The following is an 18,817-nucleotide window of genomic DNA, read 5'->3' as shown; positions in this document are numbered from 1 at the left end:
CTGCCTTAGAACCACGTGAGCATCCATGGACACCCAGGTCCTGCACCACCCAATCCAACAGCCCATGAACATTATATGGACTCAGTTTGATGTTAGTTACCTGTTCTTATGTTGCAACAAATAAAGTTGTCACTTGCAGCAGGTTGAAGCCTCATTAATTATACAACAACCACCTTGAGCCAAAGAAGATTCTGAAAGGACTGGGGTTCTATGCCAGTGCAAAGTTTCTCTCAGGGCTTGATCTCTTCCTTCAGCGTAGCCACTATTTGCTGCAATGTCAATACTTCATTCCGTAAATCTTGGTATCACCCTCACTGGCGAATGGACGTCTCACCCTGTAAAGTAATGTATGTCGCTGTTGGCGCGTACCTGCAGTTCTTCTGATGGAGTGAAGGGTTGCGTGGCAGGTGTTGCTGTCCGGGATGTTATTGGACACAGAGAGCACACTAAAGAAACGCCCTGGCAATTAAACACCAGGGATTGACGGTAATAAGCTCCCTGCCCCATGATATAGGAAAGCCATCGACCATTAATGTGAAGCAGGGACAGTGTAAACACTGTGATGGATGGCTTGGCCTCTTGCAGAAGTGTTCAGGTCATGGAACGATGGAGAGGAGTAAAGAATGCAGGACCCAAAGATACAAAGGACAACATTTCAAAAAAGGTAGCAGGCGCTCCTCTCCAGAAAGAACATGGCATGATAACCTGTTCGGAGATGAGCGTTTGCAGCACACGCTTTTTGCTCACTGTACCTTTCACAGATGGGAAATATCCGTTTGCATATCAGTCTTTGTCCCGCCCACATGGGCAGTCCAGCACCGAAATGCTATGGCAATTCCTCTCTGAACAAGAGTACCTAAAGCAACCCCATACACGTGTTTCAGCCTTGTTGGGCCTCATCAGTGAGAGGTGAATCTCTCTGAGCACAGTGAGCAACATGTGCAAGAGAACAGTAAGGAAGGGAAGCCAAGGAGGATGGGAAATAGGCTCCAGACTGGATGTAAGCTGGAGGCAAGAAACAGGAGTAGGCCAGGAAGACATACCATGAATTAGGCAGGCAAGGAATGGAGACAAGAGAATAGGGTCAGGTAAGGGCCTGGGCACGGGAGTGCCACTCACCGCACGGAACAGAGTTGTGAGGAAAAGTCCGTCCCCTCAGATGCCTCTGAAGTTGTTACCGGCATGCTGAGCAATTGCAGTGCCTCATACACTGCGCATGCTCCAAGTCAGCCATCCAAAGAGTGTGCTTACATCCACAGACTGCTTATACATGCTCAAACTGCACATTCACCCTCAAGCCTCACATCTGCCCACAAATACTTCCAAACACGGTGCATAAACTCACAGCTAAAATACACTCACACACTAAACATAGGCATACACATCAGAATTATACATTCTTGTAGAAAATCAATAACAATTGCCTTTGCAAAGGCGTGTTCATTGTTAGGGGTAGTCACTAATACTTGATTTCATTGTCAACTTTAAAAAGTTGAACACAAACGATATGATTCTATTTTTGTCTCTGATCGAAGGAGACAATCTAGTAGTTTAAATAGTATATTTACTATTGAAGGCACATGATTGTCTGGATATATTGATGCTGCTATTCTGTAGTTTCAATAGCTTCCAGTTTGAGCTGCTCTTGACTGTTACGAGTTGTCAAATTTTAAATGCATGTTTCTTACTGCGGTTATTTATAGGCATTTGTCATGTAGTGATACTAGTTGGCAATTAAGAGTGCAACAGTAAAGAACACTATAATTAAGCCAGCCGAGCTGTGATTATACTGTCACATCACCATCGGATGTGTGCAGTGAGCTGGTCTCCCTGTTTTCACAGCGACATTCTAACAGTGTTCTACAAAGGCCTGGAGAAACCAATGGCAAGCCCAGCCATTACATGGGCTGACGCCGGTGACGCTGAGCATCGCCCATTGTGTTTCTAAAGGGAAGAGTGCAGGCACTTCTCAGCAGGGCTGCAATAGTTGATCTGACAGTGTCCGCACTTCTCAGACGATGATTCTTTGTGCGACAGTATTTGCACCCCTATGGTTCCCTTTCTAGCAGTACCATTTATAAACAACATCTGAGAAGGTCTCTGTGCGCATGTGGGAATTATGGATCCTATCTTCTAGCCAGAAGAAAACGTTTAATGTTGAGTAATAAGAACGCTTTGTGTTGTCCCAAGAGGAAGGGGTAGACTAAACCAAAAGGGAATGGGGGTGTGGGGGTCACAGCTCTTGGAACAACCGAGCCCATGACATTTTACATGTGATTCTATCTGTGGTCTTCAAGACAATACAACAATATAAGAATACTGTATACTCATGTCTTATGATTGATCATATTTTAGTTTTTGAAACGATCCAAATTGAAAGCAACGGATTCTAAGCAATTTGAATTTGCTTGAGATTAGTTGTTTTCTACATACGCTAAGGCAGTGTTGTATTTAAATCATGTTTTGGATAATGATGTAAAAGCGTCGTGTGTGCTAAAAAAAAGAAAATTGATTTTAAAAAAACGTGATGCTGAACGGTGATGACACAGTGTTTCCTTGTAGCGTTTTTCCTCACAGCTAAATCAAGACCACCTGTAATTCTTCATAAAAGAGTAGATGCGTCACAGCTAGGTTTCGCTATTCCCATCTATGTAAATCATTGACCATTTTCCCTGAGTATTGTCACCTTCTACGCTACCATTGATTACCCCAAGTCTTTAACTACATATAGAAAGAAGACAGTGTGTCTAGATTTCACAACACGCTTGTTATTTCCACTCAAGCAACTGAGAAGCAGCTGAAAGAAATGTGTCAGGCAACCAGAAATCACGCAGAGTTTATATTTTTGATTTGAGGGGTGGAATGATTTCTGCTCACAACAGCCAATCTAGGGGAAACACGCACTGTAAGAATCGTCTTTCCATGATTTTCGAAGACGAATAACTGTCACTGTTAATCTCACAGGATACACAGAAGCAACTGGACTCCAGCAAACTTGGGAAGATTACTGACAGCGGAGGCCAAGTCAATTCAACGACAGCTGTGAGGGCACCAGAGCCTGGGACCGCATAGAAACATGATGGGGAACACATATTTAATCAGTTCTACTGCTGTTACTAGAGAAAGATAGGTAAAGTAGAAAAATGGCAAAATATTGCCTTCTAACACTAGCGTTTCTACCAAACTTCCTATGTCAGACCATTACTGCAGTTTCAGTATTTTAAGAACAAAATGTATACATTTAATATGGCAATAATCCCGGCGTGGAGGAGGGCGGACATGGCTGGTAATGGCCCACCAGCTTGAGCTTAGGCAGGCCCAAGCAAAGCTAGTGCCTCGACGAGGGCTGTAATCTATTACCAGCAATGTCTACCCCCAACAAGGCCAGCCATTCGCACCCTAGGGATCATCTGGGGTGCAAATGGTTTATTTTTTGTGTTAACAGGAGTAGGGGTGTGCATGTATTGTGCAAGCCCAATATCCCATAAAATAAATAAAAACAAGATGGATGCTGCCATAGGAAAAGAGACTGTGCCTTTTACAGTTCTATGATGGCCATGAGCAGGAGGAGCACCAGGACCTTAGCGCAAAGTTCCGGTCCAGCAGGTAAGTGGGGATGGATGGGTTTGGGGAATGGGTAAGGTTTGTTTATGGGGAGGGTGGGGACATTAACAGGCAAATGGGTGAGGCTCCCTGGCGCCTCCCCACAATGAAGATGCTGTCATCCATGGAAGTGCCTCGGGTGGCTGTAGGCAGCAAGTGTTACACAGTGTGTTCTCGCCCACTGTTCCAGTCACCTGATTGCCTGAGCACCGCTACCTGGGTGTGAATAGCTTGTGAATCCCTCCCCCAGCCATAGAATCATTAGACAGGTAGTTTGCAAACCTCAGGTAGGCAAGCATGAATTTTGTATTTTTAGTTGTCAAGACCACACAAGTCACTTCCTCAGGACTGTAAGTAGCTGTTGAAGCCCTTCTGGAGTTCCTATTCAACCACTAGAGAGAAGGACCTCTGTTGCCCTAATATTTGAGTAAACATAGTAGGGACCCTCCTAGCCAAGACATCAGGCCTCATTACGAGGTGGGCGCAAAGGGATACCGGGCACCATTAAGGACATTGGTGCCGGTAATCCCTTTGCGTCCTATTCCGAGGTCCCTTAGCGGGTCCCTTCCTTAACGCCTGGTTTTACCAGGCATTATGGACGGGGCCGGTTAAGCGACTTCAGAGCTAATAACGGTACTGCAATTTGCGGTACCGTTATTAGCGCCTTCCCATTGAGCCCTATGGGGGCTGAAATGGGAATGGGGAATGGATTTTCAATGGGGACTTACCGGTCTCGCAAAAGTTGGAATAGACCGGTAAATCCCCGTTGAACGAGGGCGGACCTGGTACCGGTATTAGAGATAGTCATGGCACTAACAGCGCCATGACTACCTACAACCTCGAAATGAGGCCCATCGTCTTTGAGGGAGCATTTGTTCTTTCTTGATTACAAACAGTAGAGTAACAGAATCGATTATAAAATTTTTAAAAAAAAGATTTGATCATTTTAGCCTGAACCATATGGCCAATAGATACAGAAATAGCTATAATTCTCCGAAATTTAGAGAGAGGAGCTTCATTACATAAACATTTTGAGGAAGAAACAAATGCATCTGAGTCAAACAGGTCGCAACCAACTAAAGGAGGGAGCAGAAGTTGCTATGGGAGGGTTTTCGAGCCACATGTATACATCCTTCAATGGTATTAATGAAGACACACTGTAAAACATAGCTCATAGATGGTCAATAGCCGAGATCTGACAGCATATGTCCTTCAGGAAAGCCAACACAGTGCCTCACACAAACGTAGGGAATAATCAAACAAGTGCATACAGTGGATGAACGACACAATAACAAAACCGGTCAATGGTGCCACGCACTTCATTGGTGAAAAGAGCACACAGAAAGAACTCAGAATGAGGCTTAAACTGCACACTGTCTACCTAGCGGTAGACGCAGACAAAACACAGGCGTGTGTTTGAGTCATGTGGCTGAATAACATTGTTAGAAAGGTAGTGGCATGTTTCAGAAGTGGGATGATGAACAAAGTCGCTCGTGAGCTAAAAGGAAATAGCAACATCTTAAATGAAAGGTAGTACGGTTCTACCAGTATCCAAAAAATAGGCTGCAGTCAATGAAAATGTTTCCTGTGACTGAGAACACAGTAACAAAAGCACAACAATACACTAGATGTATATGTGAATTCTGAAAGACACAAAGGAGTAATTTGGCGACACAGCACAGAGGATCCTATTATGCACTTCACTTTTTTCTGGTCTGAATTATTTGGGAGAGGTTAGAAAAAACTACAGCTCTGGCTATCCTTTTTTGTGTTTCCCATTTCCTCATAAAATCATTCACTGGTCCTTTGCAGTCCCAGACTATGTCACAATTGCTAGGAGGTGAAATGTCCTCTTTTCTTGTTACCCCCACACTTCCGAAAATGTGTTTATCTTGCCAATAAATTTCAATTTAAAATGTAAATGTTGTCACGATTATATGTAACACAGGCCTCATTACAACTCAGGCGGTAAGGGGTTTACGGCGCCGTAAACAGCGCCGACCCTTACCGCCTGAGAACGATGTCCCTTAGCGCCATGGAGATCTTAACGGCTGCTTTTTGCAGCCGTTAAGATCCATGGCGCTAAGGGACCATGGAGTTAATTACGCCACCGTCATTTACGGTGGCGTAATTAACGCCTTCCCCACTCCCATTATGCCCTATGGGGCAAAAATGGGAATGGGGAAGGGTAAATGGGGATTGGGGACTTACCGCCCCGCCAAGGTCGGAATGGGGCGGTAAGTCCGCCAACCACCATGGCGTAAACGTAGTTTACGCCATGGTGGTAAAGTCACGGCCCAGGCGGTAACTTACCGCCTGGGTCGTAATGAGGCACAAAATGTGTGGGCACCATTGGGAGTCCTGCTGAGTCACTGCCCCCTCCCAAAAGCTGGGCAACCAACAATGAGCTGCACCAAACCACATGCCGGCCTGTACCACCACACCTGCGCATGATGATCATACTGCTGAAGTGGCACATTGCACACTGCACTAGGTGAAAGTGCTAAGTATGTTTTAAATAGTACCTTAAATCTTTCAGTAATTAAATTAAATCTTTCAGTAATTAAAATGAAATAGGGGTCTTATAGCATGCTTCATGCAGGACTTTGGCTTCTGTTGGGATGCGCGTACAGCATCCCAGCCAGGCAAAAAGGTTTAGGCTGAGAAAAATCTATTAGTAAGCACCACAGTGTGAGCAGGTTGAGTTTTGCATGGCAGAAGGCACATGCATCACTTGTAGTTCGTCTAGAAACAAAATAGATACATTATAAAGCAACACAGAAAGAGCAACACATATTTTAATGTTGGGATTGCAGAGGTTAAAGATAGGGCAGTGTGTTATAGGCCCTCTGTTTAGAAATAGTACACAATGTCATGTTTTGAGTGAGGTGCGTGAAGGGAGCTGAAGTAGTCAGAAAGCTGTTGTGATAAAAGCAAAGTCAGCGGGTCGATATGGAGAGAGTGCAGTCAATATTGGATTTCAAGTCCTAGCACATGATGAGCAGAATGAACACCCTGATGTGGAGCTGCGTCTCTGTTTCCCTCAGTCCCAAGACATATCCCCTTTCCATCCACCAAGAGAGAAGCCGAGGTCAGAGGCACTCGAGCTGCACAGATAAACACTAATTGTATCTAGCTGCAGAGCTCAAAGGTGCTGGGAATGGAATGTTAGATGTGGTGAGGGTAGGTAGGGATGTGCCCTTTGAAGGTCAAATTCATGAGAATAGGGCACAAAGATTTGTGATGCCAACAGGCCACACAAAGATTTAGAGCACTACTTCCCTCACCCCATGAGCAGTCATCCCATTTGAATTACAAGTAGACATATAATCAAAGCAAATAAATCCATGAAATTCAGACTCAAGAGTGGTGCCCTGGTCACGTCATTACTGGGCACCTGGCGTCTAAAGAAGATAAGGGGAGAGTTGTTTCTGGAACATACTGTGATTTGGGATATGAGGAGCAGATTTGTGCCAGTAAATTTAGTACAATGTCGAGGGTGAAGCTTGGATGTTCAGAAGCATCTGGTATAATGATAATTGTTCTTTATAATTATATTTGTTCTTTTATAATGCACTTACTACCAGTGACCAATTTTTAAGTGTGAGCCTGGGATTCAAACCTGTGTTGCAATTCATTGTCTTGCTTCCAAGACAGACACGTTGCACCTGAGCTATCCTCCGGGACTATGAAAAGACCCATTGTCTTACCAAAGCAGAGTGAACCTCGCAAGTCTTAATTTAAAATTGCCTGAGGCAGATGTGTTCACATCACGTGACGGTCAAGATTTATTAATGTATCCATATACCTGTTTGCCAATCATGTACTAAAATTCAATAGTGACAATGTAGTGGGCCATGTTCATAAGTGAATGGGCTTAGATATTGTGTGGCCAATTGGTCCAGGGACTATTGGTGGGTAGCAGCATGTCATATAGGTGGTAGCCAATGAGGGTGGTGGGATGACTTTGTAACCTGTGTATGATAATATGTGGTTCTCTGCTTTATAACCTGTACCTTCTTGGGGCTTGATGAGCTCTGTGTCAGTTCAGTTCCACGGGACCATCTGAGACCTTTACATATAATGAATATGGTTTTCCTTACAGTGGTGCTGTTTTTATTTGGCATTTTTGGATTATTTTTATGGTACAGGTTTTGGGTCACATCCCTCTACAAATTTGGTGACCCCGATGTGATCCAAGACTCTACATGAGGTTGGGGGTGTCCCAACCACACATCCTGGGTTGTGACCCCCGTCTGCCATGACCAGTCCCCCCTGCTTGACTTGAAGAGGTTTGCATGTGCCGTGTTGTTGCCAGAAAGCTTGCCTGTTCTTTGGAGTGGGGTGATGTGCCCAGGAGCGCAGGCAATTTACAGAGCCCCTGCATCAGAGGCGCTCAGGAGAATCCACAGATGTAAGTGCACCTTTGCGGGAGAAAACAACGAAGGGAGAGTACATGTGGAGTGAGTTGATGGTGAGTGTGTGGACTGTAAAAGACCATGTGGCCATATATACATATTTATTTTTATACAGAGTTGGCCAGAGGGTTCTCCTCTGTCAAGAGGAAAGGGGAAGTCACAGTAGTATAGTTTGAGAAAAAGAGAAGAGAGAGGAAACAGGATCTCCTCTGTCACAGGGGAAAGACAGCACTGCAGGTAGAGTAGAAGTCCATTATATGAAGGACCTGGGATCCCTCCACTTGGCAAAAGGTAGTGTAAGCAGTTGAAATTCCCTCAACCCGAGGCAAGGGGGCAAAGGAAGGGTCTAAACCATGGTGTAAATAAGTATGGTTTTGTTGTGTAGGTCCAATATATGGAGGGCCTGGGATTCCTTCACCAGCATAAACTGGTGTATGGTGGTAAATTCCCTCATCTCAAAGAGGAAGCCGAGGAAGGGTCTAAACCATTGTGTATATAATTGTGTTTTATTGAATTGTGGTTTCAAGTGTTTATGGAATTGTTGTAATATGGGGTGGCAGTTGTTGAGTTGTATGAAGAGGGGTTTAGTGTAATAAGTGTGCGAGTGTGGCGAGAAGAAAGGGTTGGGGAACAGAGAGTGTGCGCAGCGTTGGGAGGGTGGGTAGAACATTGCTGCTGGACTGGAGTTTAGCAGAACAAAAACTTGTAACAAGTGGATAATCAGATGGAACTATGAGTACCCAACTTGAATATATGTGTAACGTGCTTCCACGGTACCGGGAAAAGATAGTAAATTATCATCATGAGTGGGTCACTGACATGAGAGGAGGGATTTATAAACCTTGGACCGAAGAAGGATCAAATAAAAAGGAGGTTTTGGGCAATTTGTACACATATTTAGGCACAAAGTATAAGGGAGAAAGTTGAGGAGCAGGCAGGGCCTTCTTGAGCTTTGAAGGTTGGTTGAGTATTTAGATGTCCACAATGAGCCTAAGGGATGAGAAATTGTAATACCAGCAACCAGTGTTACCCCTGCACCTTGTGAAACACACACAACCTGTGAAGCCCCTACAACTGCCACAGGCCCACCACCCCCAAAGGGATATTACCCCATGCAAGCAGCCACAAGTTATACTAACGCTTATTATATGCCCCTGGCAGCTCCATGACAGAGAACCCCTGCCACCTATGAAAATGCCCCACAGTCCTCATCAGTGAATGCACTGCACAACCCATTAGTTATGGAGAAAGAGAACAGGGCACAGAGAGAGTTCAAAACAGTGCTTCAAAAGGACAGAGGCAGAGCTTGCACGAGTAACACTGGAACAGGGAGAAGGGCCCCAATAGCTACCAATTAATGGAGAGCAGGTGATATTTTATTTTGAATTGACAGTAGAGCAATTAGGAACATGCACATCGAAACGAAGGATGATAGCTGCAACTATGAGAGGCATCAAGTGGGGATGCAGCACACTGACAACATAAACTATGATTTGAATAGAACGGATACAGACGCAGGAGAAACAGAGGTGGAGGAATAGGCAACAGATGAGGAGCAGCGGAGACAGATGTCACCCAGGGTGAGACCAAGAGTAGAGAGTTTATGGGTCCAAGACTCAGAACATGACCAGGCTGCATGAAAGTGCCAAAAAGGAAGCAAAGGGAAGAACAATATCAGCCAAGCAAATGGGAACACAGCTCTGAGTGCTACATAAAGACCCCGGAAGAGCACAATACATGCCCTGGCCCCACATGCATAGAATACTGCCATCGCACACAGCAGGAGCAGGCAAGTGGATATATGCACTTGAAAAGCAGACAACTGGCATTATACTAGTGGAAGGAGATAATAAATGTTCATTTGCGGTATTGTTAGGAGACCAAGCAGATGGAAAGCGGAATACAGAGGGGTACAAATGAGCAATGATAACCATGACAGAGCACACTTTAACTGTAATGATTGTTGGGCGAGTGTATGGACTACCTTAAGGGCAGCGTATCCCGGCACACCAGATATCAATTTAATTATGGCACGCAGTGTGAAACCATATGAAGATCATGTACAGTTTACTGACCAAATTCAGGAGATGTGGAGGGCTGAGACAGGGGAACCATGGTACAAAACATAGCAATGGTTTACCACATGCTAAAGAAAGGACTCCTGAAGGATGTACAGCATGATTTGGATAATGTGGTAGGGATTGAGGCTAAGGGATGGGCAGAGGTTTAGGCAATCATAGTATACCACGGTAGGCAAAGGCAACAGAAGGAGAAGGAAGTGGTGGATAATGCACAGAAGACTGAAGCTAAGTTAGTGCAGAAGAAATTAGCAAAGTTGAATATAGAGGGTGCAGTGATTACGAGTCCACCTGTGGGGCAGGTAGACATGAGGATGGCACCAGCATGGAAGGAACGGTACCAAGGTTATCCAGATAACAGAGGTAATCAGGGAGGTTATCAACAATGAAGAAGGGGGTTTCAAGGAGGATGTCGAGGGATGGGGACGATATTTGAAGAGCCTGGACCATGTTGGTCATGTGTGAGAGTAGGGCATTTTGCACTAGAGTGTAGAAGTGGACAAGTGGATTTTTAAGATTCCCATGTCTACCCCAGTGGACTAGTGGTTCTGCTTACATATCACCCCCCCATTGGGAATGATCTCTCTCAGCGTCCTGTATGGCCCAGGTCCTGTACAAGTGCCCCAGCAGGGGCAACAGTCATAGTATCAGTATCAGGTGTCATTACCACAACAAATGCAACCCCAGCCCCAAATGCTGCTCCAGCATGCATTCAGTTGCAAATACAACAGTCATTACCCCAACCATGGGCTAAAAATGATCTGCCACACAGCACAGTGACACACTATACAGGGGCAAGCGTGCTGGGAGGTAACCCCTTCCTATTGCCAGGGTCAATCACTTATCCAGATAAGACAAACCACAGGGAGCCCTGACATGCCCAATCCTCTCAATCACTGCTGACCCAGAAGAGGAACCCGTGGTAGGTGTGAAGATAGGTAACACATCATTTGTTTTTATGGTTGATACAGGTGCAACAAAATCATGCATAAATGATGGGTGCTTTGCCTTATCAGGAAATGTAATGGGCAAACAGGGGTTCTTCGGGGCAATACAATCGGTTCCCTTTACAGAATATTTACCCATCAAGGTAGGCACTCAAGAGGTGTCAGCCCTGCTTTTATTTTCAGCAGAAACACTGATGAACTTGTTAGGTAGGGACCTGCTAAAAAAGCTAGATATGACAATTTAATTCACAGTAGGAGTGGTAGTGTGTTCCATGCAAGGAAATTGTTATGCTAGGATTGTGGCAGTAACACAAGCATTGTATAGCATTAGAGCTATTAGAGGAATACCCTTGCTTCCTGATTTATTTGTTTGTAAGGAGTAACAGTGTTATTGAGTTGGGTGCCTAGCATCAAGAACAAACCAAGGAGAGTGACATCTGCATTCTTGTTCAGGTCAACAGTTCCCCAAGACATGCTACGGGTACCATTGAGACAATTGTGGCATTATGGAAGCAGGGCATCACAGTACCTTCAGAGCCCCAATGTAACACACAATATATCCTGTACAAATGGCAAAAGGGTCAACCTGGGGGATAATACAGTATCTCCGCCCATTGAATAATATTGTAGAAACTGAATTTCTAGTAGTTCCAAATCCTGACATGATCCTTTGCAGCATTCCCACTGCAGCTACATATTTCACTGTGATTGACTTGAAAAATGCATTCTTCTCCATTCCATTGCACCCTGATCCTCAAAACCTCACTGTGCTTAAGTATTGTGTACACAAATTCCATCTCACAAGACTTCCTCAAGGGTTCTGTGAGTCCCCCAGCATGTTTAACCGAGTACTCCATATGGACTTGGGTAACATACATTTATAGAGCATTATTGTTCTGTATGCAGGGGACCTGCTAGTGGCAGCACAACAGAAGACCCATGTAGAGAAGATTCAATGACACTGCTTGTGGAGAAAGAATAAAAAGTGGACACGGATAAAATGCAATGCTGTCAAAAGGAAGTGGTGCATTTGAGAGAGATTATATAATCTGCAAGAAAACGAGTCACCCTGGTTAGAGCAGCTGCAGTACAAAACACACCACAACCAACCACAGTGAAAGAAATGCAGCAGTTTTTGAAGTTGTGTAACTATTTTAGAGCATGGATTTTTGACTATTCTTGCTACACAAAGCCTCTACTGCAAGGACTCATGGAAGCAAAGAGAAGCAAAGGAACACTTACATGGACAGGAAAAACTATTACATATTTCCAGGAACTCAAGAATGCCATAAGTAATGCACCAGTGAATTCTAGTTGTTTTCACATTCCAATGGGCAGTTCATGACAGCAGTGTTGACCCAGATAACATCCATGGGACACTAGTCTGTGGCAATTACAGTGGAAAATGTGATTCAGTGATTCAGGGTCAATTTTCCTGTGAACAGGCACTGGCCACTGCAGCCTTTGCAATTGAAAAGACCATGGGCTGATCTGTAACGTTATATGTAGAGCATGCAGTGTTTCCTGGTCCTTCAGTGATTCAAGTTCACTCTAACTACATAGAGGGCTTCTTCACATGAAGTGAACTTGTCAAGCCTGTCTATTCACACTGTGAGGTGTCATATAGTAAACTCTGCCACATTTATTGCAATACCTGTTCAGTCAGGAGAGAATGTGCATGATTGTGTTACATTTGATGGTCCTGTGGATGATTTAATACAGGCAAGGGAGGATGCACTTGAAGAAGGGCAGGTCTGTTTCCTTGATGGGTCATTGATGATCAATCAGAATATGGGACAGATACATACAGGTGCAGTAGTGGTGCACCTGGTAAAGGGGGGAGAATGATGTTCTAGTTAAAAAAAACACAATATTCAGCACAGCCAGCAGACTGATTGCATTAATTGAAGAGTTAGAAGGATCACAAGTGTATTTAGTAACCATATATTCTGACTCAGCGTAAGTGTTCACCGCTGTACATTCATGATTGTCCAAATGGAAAAGGAGATAATTCAAGAGGTCAGTTGGCATGCCTGTGCAGCATGCAGCCTTGTTGGAAAGATTATTAATGCTGTGCAGTTCCCAACGATAGTAGCAATGATTAAATGCACCACCAACATCCAAAATACAGACACCGTTTCACTCGACAATGATGATGCAGACAGGGCCACCAAAGAAGCAGCATTTTTAAAAGAACCAGATTTTACTGCATATCCTGAGGTAGCCATTCGACAGCTGCAGTTAGCCATAGCTTATACAGCAACATCACTTTCACAAATAATTGAACTAGGCACCACAGGAAGAGAAGGACTTGTAGGTTAAAAGGGGTGCTCACTTTCACCAACTGACTTTCTATGGAGACAAAATATTACAGGTACATTAGAAATACCAGTGGAACTGCTTATGGTTGCTCTTGAGCAACTGCATTACCCAGGGCATACTTGCAGACGATGTTCAGAAGGACTAGTTTGTCCCCAACTTGCATGAATATGTTAATGAATTTGTTGCAATGTGTAATACTTGTCACCTTTACAGTACAGGACCTACCCTCAGGATGCTGCGAGAACATTGCCCCATCCAACTGGACTCTTCCAGGAACTCCATATTGAATATATGGACATGTTAAACAGATGCAGTAACTTCTGGTATCTTATTGTCATTGTTTGCCCATTTTCCTGATGGTTTGTGGCTGGTCCTTGTGCACAACCAGATGCTAAATCGGCAGCTATATTTCTCGTAAGATCTTTCCTCACTGGGGTATATTTCAAGTGCTAAAGTCCGAAAATGGGACTCACTTTTCGAACGATTTGTTTAAGGAAATGGCAACACTACTAGAGATACGACACAAGTTGTGCTTGTTTTATCGCCCTCAAGCAAACATGCTTGTGGAAAGATTACATGGTCTGATTGAAAACAAGATTATCTAAATGTTGTACTACATTAAGGATGAATTGATTGCATTGGGCCTCATTACGAGCATGGCGGTAGCCAGGCCTGTATGGCAGGCACGGCTACTGCTATGCTCGCCACCGGCACCGCCTCCCGTGATTGGGCAATAACCGGCCCATTACAAGATGAATGGGCTGGTAATTGCCCATTCGCGGGTGGTGGTATTGCCGGGCTCCCCATCCGCTTTCTGCCCCGTAGGACAGAATGGGGGTGGGGAGCACGGCTGCACGGGCACCGTTGATAATGGTGGTTGTGCAATTAGGAGTTCTGCTCGCGGTTGCTGCACAGCCCACCAGGTAAAACTTGGCAGGCTGTCAGGAACCCGTGAGCAGAAGTCGTAATGCGGTGGGACAGTATGAACGGTGCCGGTGTCTTACCAGCACCGATCATACCATCACCGCCACCCTTATAATGAGGCCCATAGTCTCCCTCTGGCTCTCTTCAGCCTGAGGGCGCAGCCAAGTAAGGACCACCACTTGTCCCTGCAAGATATAGTTATGGGGAGAAGAATGCACACACCTCTCATACATGTACACATAACCTCAGATGCTCACAGGGTAGCAGAAGTACAGGGGGAGGAGTTTCAGTGGTGTTTGAGGGAACTAACCAAAAGTATTAAGCTCTTATCTTGACAGATTGCTCCTAGAATAGAAGATACAGCTGTGATACCATCAACGGATCCAGTGAGCTAACCAGCAGTTGTGTGCCGGGGGTCAGGTGTGTGTAAGGAAAGCACCCGGTACTGCTCCACCTTCTCTGGAAAACAAAGAAAACAAAGAAAACAGTGCATAAAGTAACAGTACAGTTAGCATCCTTTTTGATTATAATGTTGCAAGTGATGAATCCCTATAACTTGATGAAATGTGTTGATTTGTTTACATATTTTCCCGTTCTTTCTATCCCTCTGCCGGTTCAAGACTTCAAGCATCATGTAATATATACGATATTTTGCATATATTGTCTTAGTTTTTTTTTCTTTTCTATATTGTCTCTTTTTGATTATTTTATATGGTTGGAGCATATATAGTGGGTTATAGGAAAGGCACTGATGTCAAGAATTTGGGGATGACACGGACTAGGAGGGAAACCAAGACAGAGATAGCATACAATTAGTATAAATGAGCAATTTTAGATACTCTAGCAGATGTACCCCACCCCTATGTTGACAACATGTGGTATAATCACATGCACAAAGTGGGGAGGGTGAGGTCCAGGGAGAGCTGCTATGTATGTTCTCTAATACCTCATGTCATGGGTCCATCCAAGTTGTTTATACCTCAAGAAATGCCACCTCTTATAGCTCAATGTTTAGTACAACTCGCCCTGTACAAAGTCTTTTCCAACGGCACATGGTCCAAGTGGTCAGAATGGATAGAAATGAAGAAGAGTGTGCCAAGAACAAAGAACAAGCCTGTTGCAAAATAAGACCATTGTTGAAAATAGAAGGTGCACTGCTTTCCAATGATAGATGAGTGACAGGAGTAGTGATCTGTGCAGCAGTGGGCTTACTGGGGTTCCTCGAGGACATATTGGCATGCGTCTAACAGAAATGTGGTGAAATATGAGGATATTATGTGCCAAAACTGACATGGATTGAGTTAAGCTAGAAACCAGCAAAAGTGCAGATAACGGTGTATTATTCCTTTTGCTTCTGAGGAAATAGCAGTATACATGTAGGGACGAACATTTGTTGCAATAAAACCCTATTCATTCCTGATTTGACCAAAGGAACAGCAGCATTGATGGATGTGTATTTGGTGTGTGGTGTCAAGTATTCCAAGAGTTGTAACTTCTCCCAAGGGGGAGCCATTTCCCCTGAGGTCAGGGTGGTGAGGCCGCTACCAGATGATCACCCTGAGGGTGGTATTCAGTGGGAGGATCTCATGGAAGAGACCTCCCCACTGGAGATAAAGACAAAGGAGAACATCTAGGAGAATGTGGTATTGTTATACTGTGGGTCTCGCTTGCACTGTGTACCTGTTCGCCGGGGCTCTTGTTTTTCTCTCGAAGCCAGACTGTCAATGGAACTGTAGAGGTGGTGATGTAATGCAGGGAACAAACCCAACTGCCTCCCCTGATCTGGAAACAGGGATCAGTGCTGGGTGAACCAACGCCACAAGACGGCGCCTCCCTGATTACTGTGATGTTGGGACAGTACAAGCACTGACAGGGAAGGTGATGTAGATACAGATGGTATTCTGGTGAAAGATCACTTGGTGGAGCTGAACACACAATGGATACCCCCTGGATTGGCTCCACAGGAATCCAGGCAGGTGATAGAACAAGCAAGGAAGTAATCCAGGTAGTATAGTAGCCAAGACTCCAGACAAAGGCAGTTAAGACCAATAAGAGGGTAATATGAAGACCAGGCAGACAGGAAAGACCAAGGTCCCCAAGCAGGGGGTATGCAGGGAGTGGTAAGGCAGAGAGCAAGAGGACAGAAGTCGACTGGCCAAGGAAGGGACCAAGGGGAATGCTTGGCAGGAAGGGACAAGGACAGGTCTGGACAAGGCATCAGAGGAAGAGAGAGCAGGGCAGGACTCAGTAGCAAGACAAGTGACAAAGAATCAAAGATCAAGGAGCGGGAGCGCAGTGACAAACAAGCCAGAATCCATGTTGAGACATGATAGGGAAGGCATCTATGATCCTTAAGTAGGGCTACAGGGCGAAAGTGAGGCCTGAGCCACAAGCGGGAGTAACCACGTTGCCCGCAGAACTGTGCATGCGCGAAATGCCAAACACGAGCATCCACCCATGTGCAGTGAGGACAGAGTGGCGGCGCCCAGAGTGACGGGACCTCACCGGGTACCAATGCGAGGAAACCACCAGCACGGATACAGGCACCAGGACGGGGCACCACGTAGATGCTGTGCACGTGTACAGGCAGGTGATGTGACAGTATGCCCCTTCCCAGGAAGGCCCGTAGCCCCAGATTTGTTTGGGTGCCTGTAGAAGAACTCGCGGACCATGCGTGGTACTTGGACATTGGAACAAAGTACCCAAGAATGATCTCAGGCAGGGTCACCTTTCCAATCCACCAGGCATTGGAGCACTTCCCCCCGTATACGCAAATCACAGATCTCCTAAACCTGAAATTCTGAAACACCCTGCAACAGGAGAGGTGGGGGACAAGAATGAAAGAATGGGTGTACCCGCCATGCTATGGGCAAAAGCAGGCGGAAGGCCACTGAGGACACATGGTTGAGGATTTTAACGGACCAAAGAACCTAGGAGCCAACTTGGTGGGGAGGTTCCTGACTGGTAGATTCTTAGAGGAGAGCGAAACTAGGTCTCCAACCTGGAACAAGGGCTTTAGGGTCCATTTCCTGTCTGACTGTACCCTCATACACTCGTGAGCATCCACCAAGGTCTCCCTGGCTTTGCAATGTTGTTCCTGGATCTGAGTCACCATGGTGTCAGTTGCTGGAACAAGACTAGGAGATATTGGGCCCAGAGGAAGCAGTTTCAGATGTAGTCCAGCGGAGCAGTAGAATGGGCTCTGGCCAGTTGCGGAATGGACAGTGTTGTTATATGCCACTTCGGCTGTGTCAAGTTGACTGTACCAATTGTCCAGGGTGGCGTTCACGTAGCAACGTAGCTATTGCTCCAGGGTCTGGTTAGTGCGTTCAGTCTGCCCATTGGTTTGGGGATGGTAGCCAGGGCTTAATGCATTCCAAATACCCAATTGTTTGCACAAGTGTATCCATAATTTGGAAAGGAACTGAGAGCCTCAGTCCGATATGATCTTCTCGGGTAATCCATGTAGACGGTAAAAGTTGTGAAGAAACACCCGTGCTGTCTGGATTGCAGTGGGAATGGAGACTAGGGGTATAATGTGTGCTATCTTGGTGTACCAGTCCACCATTACCAAGATTAAGGTATGACCGTCGGAAGCAGGGAGTTCCACAATGTAGTCCATGGCAATGGTATGCCAGGGGTATGGAGGTATTTCGGTGGGATATAGCATGCTAAATGGACGTCTGTGACTGGTCTTGTTCTGGGCGCAGACAGGACAGGAATCCACGTAGTTCCGTACTTGATCTGCCCATCCAGGCCACCAAACCTGTTGCGATTAATTCTTGCGTGGCCTTGACTCCCCGGAGTCCACTCATCTTGGCATCATGGAAACCGCGTTGTATCAGGGAACGGAGAATCGTTGCCGGTGCATAGAGCCAACCCCTAAAATACAACAACTCATTCATTTCAGTTACGCCAGGTGTCCGAAGGAGTTCTGCCCTCAAAGGGTCTGTCAGGGTGTCTTGTAGGAAGAGGTGTAGAAATGGCCATACCTGGCACAAGAAATGCTTTGGGGTGAGAACCTGCATTTTGACCTCGGGTTTCACAGGTGCAGACTCCAGGGAGCGTGACAGGGCAGCAGCTTTCCGGTTCAGTTCGCAAGGAATGTAGGTTACCCTGAAGTCGAACTGGGAAAAGAAAAAGGCCCAACGGGCTTGTCTGGATATTCGGCATTGCAAGGATCGTAGATGTTGCAAGTTTTATGGTCTGTTCGTACCTCCACAGTAAAGCGACCCCCAAGGAGATGATGACGCCACTCCTCTAACACAGCTTTGATGGCCATATGACCCTTTTTCATTACGGAATAGGTCCGCTCACTTGAGGTCAGCTTCTGTGAATAATGGGCAGCAGGATGGTCCGTTCCAGTTTCAGGGTTTAGTTGCACCAAAACAGCCACTATGGCGCGATTAGAGGCGCTGGTTTCCAGAATGAAAGGTACATCTTGATTGGGATGCCGTAAGATGGGAGAAGTCATGAACGTAGCTTTCAGGTTTTCGAATGCTGTCCAGGCTTCTTCTCCCCAAAG

Source organism: Ambystoma mexicanum, chromosome 4q (genome assembly GCF_040938575.1).
Source record: "Ambystoma mexicanum isolate Mex_15411 chromosome 4q, UKY_AmexF1_1, whole genome shotgun sequence".
Taxonomy (NCBI): Eukaryota; Metazoa; Chordata; class Amphibia; order Caudata; family Ambystomatidae; genus Ambystoma; species Ambystoma mexicanum.
This window is presented reverse-complemented; position numbering follows the sequence as displayed.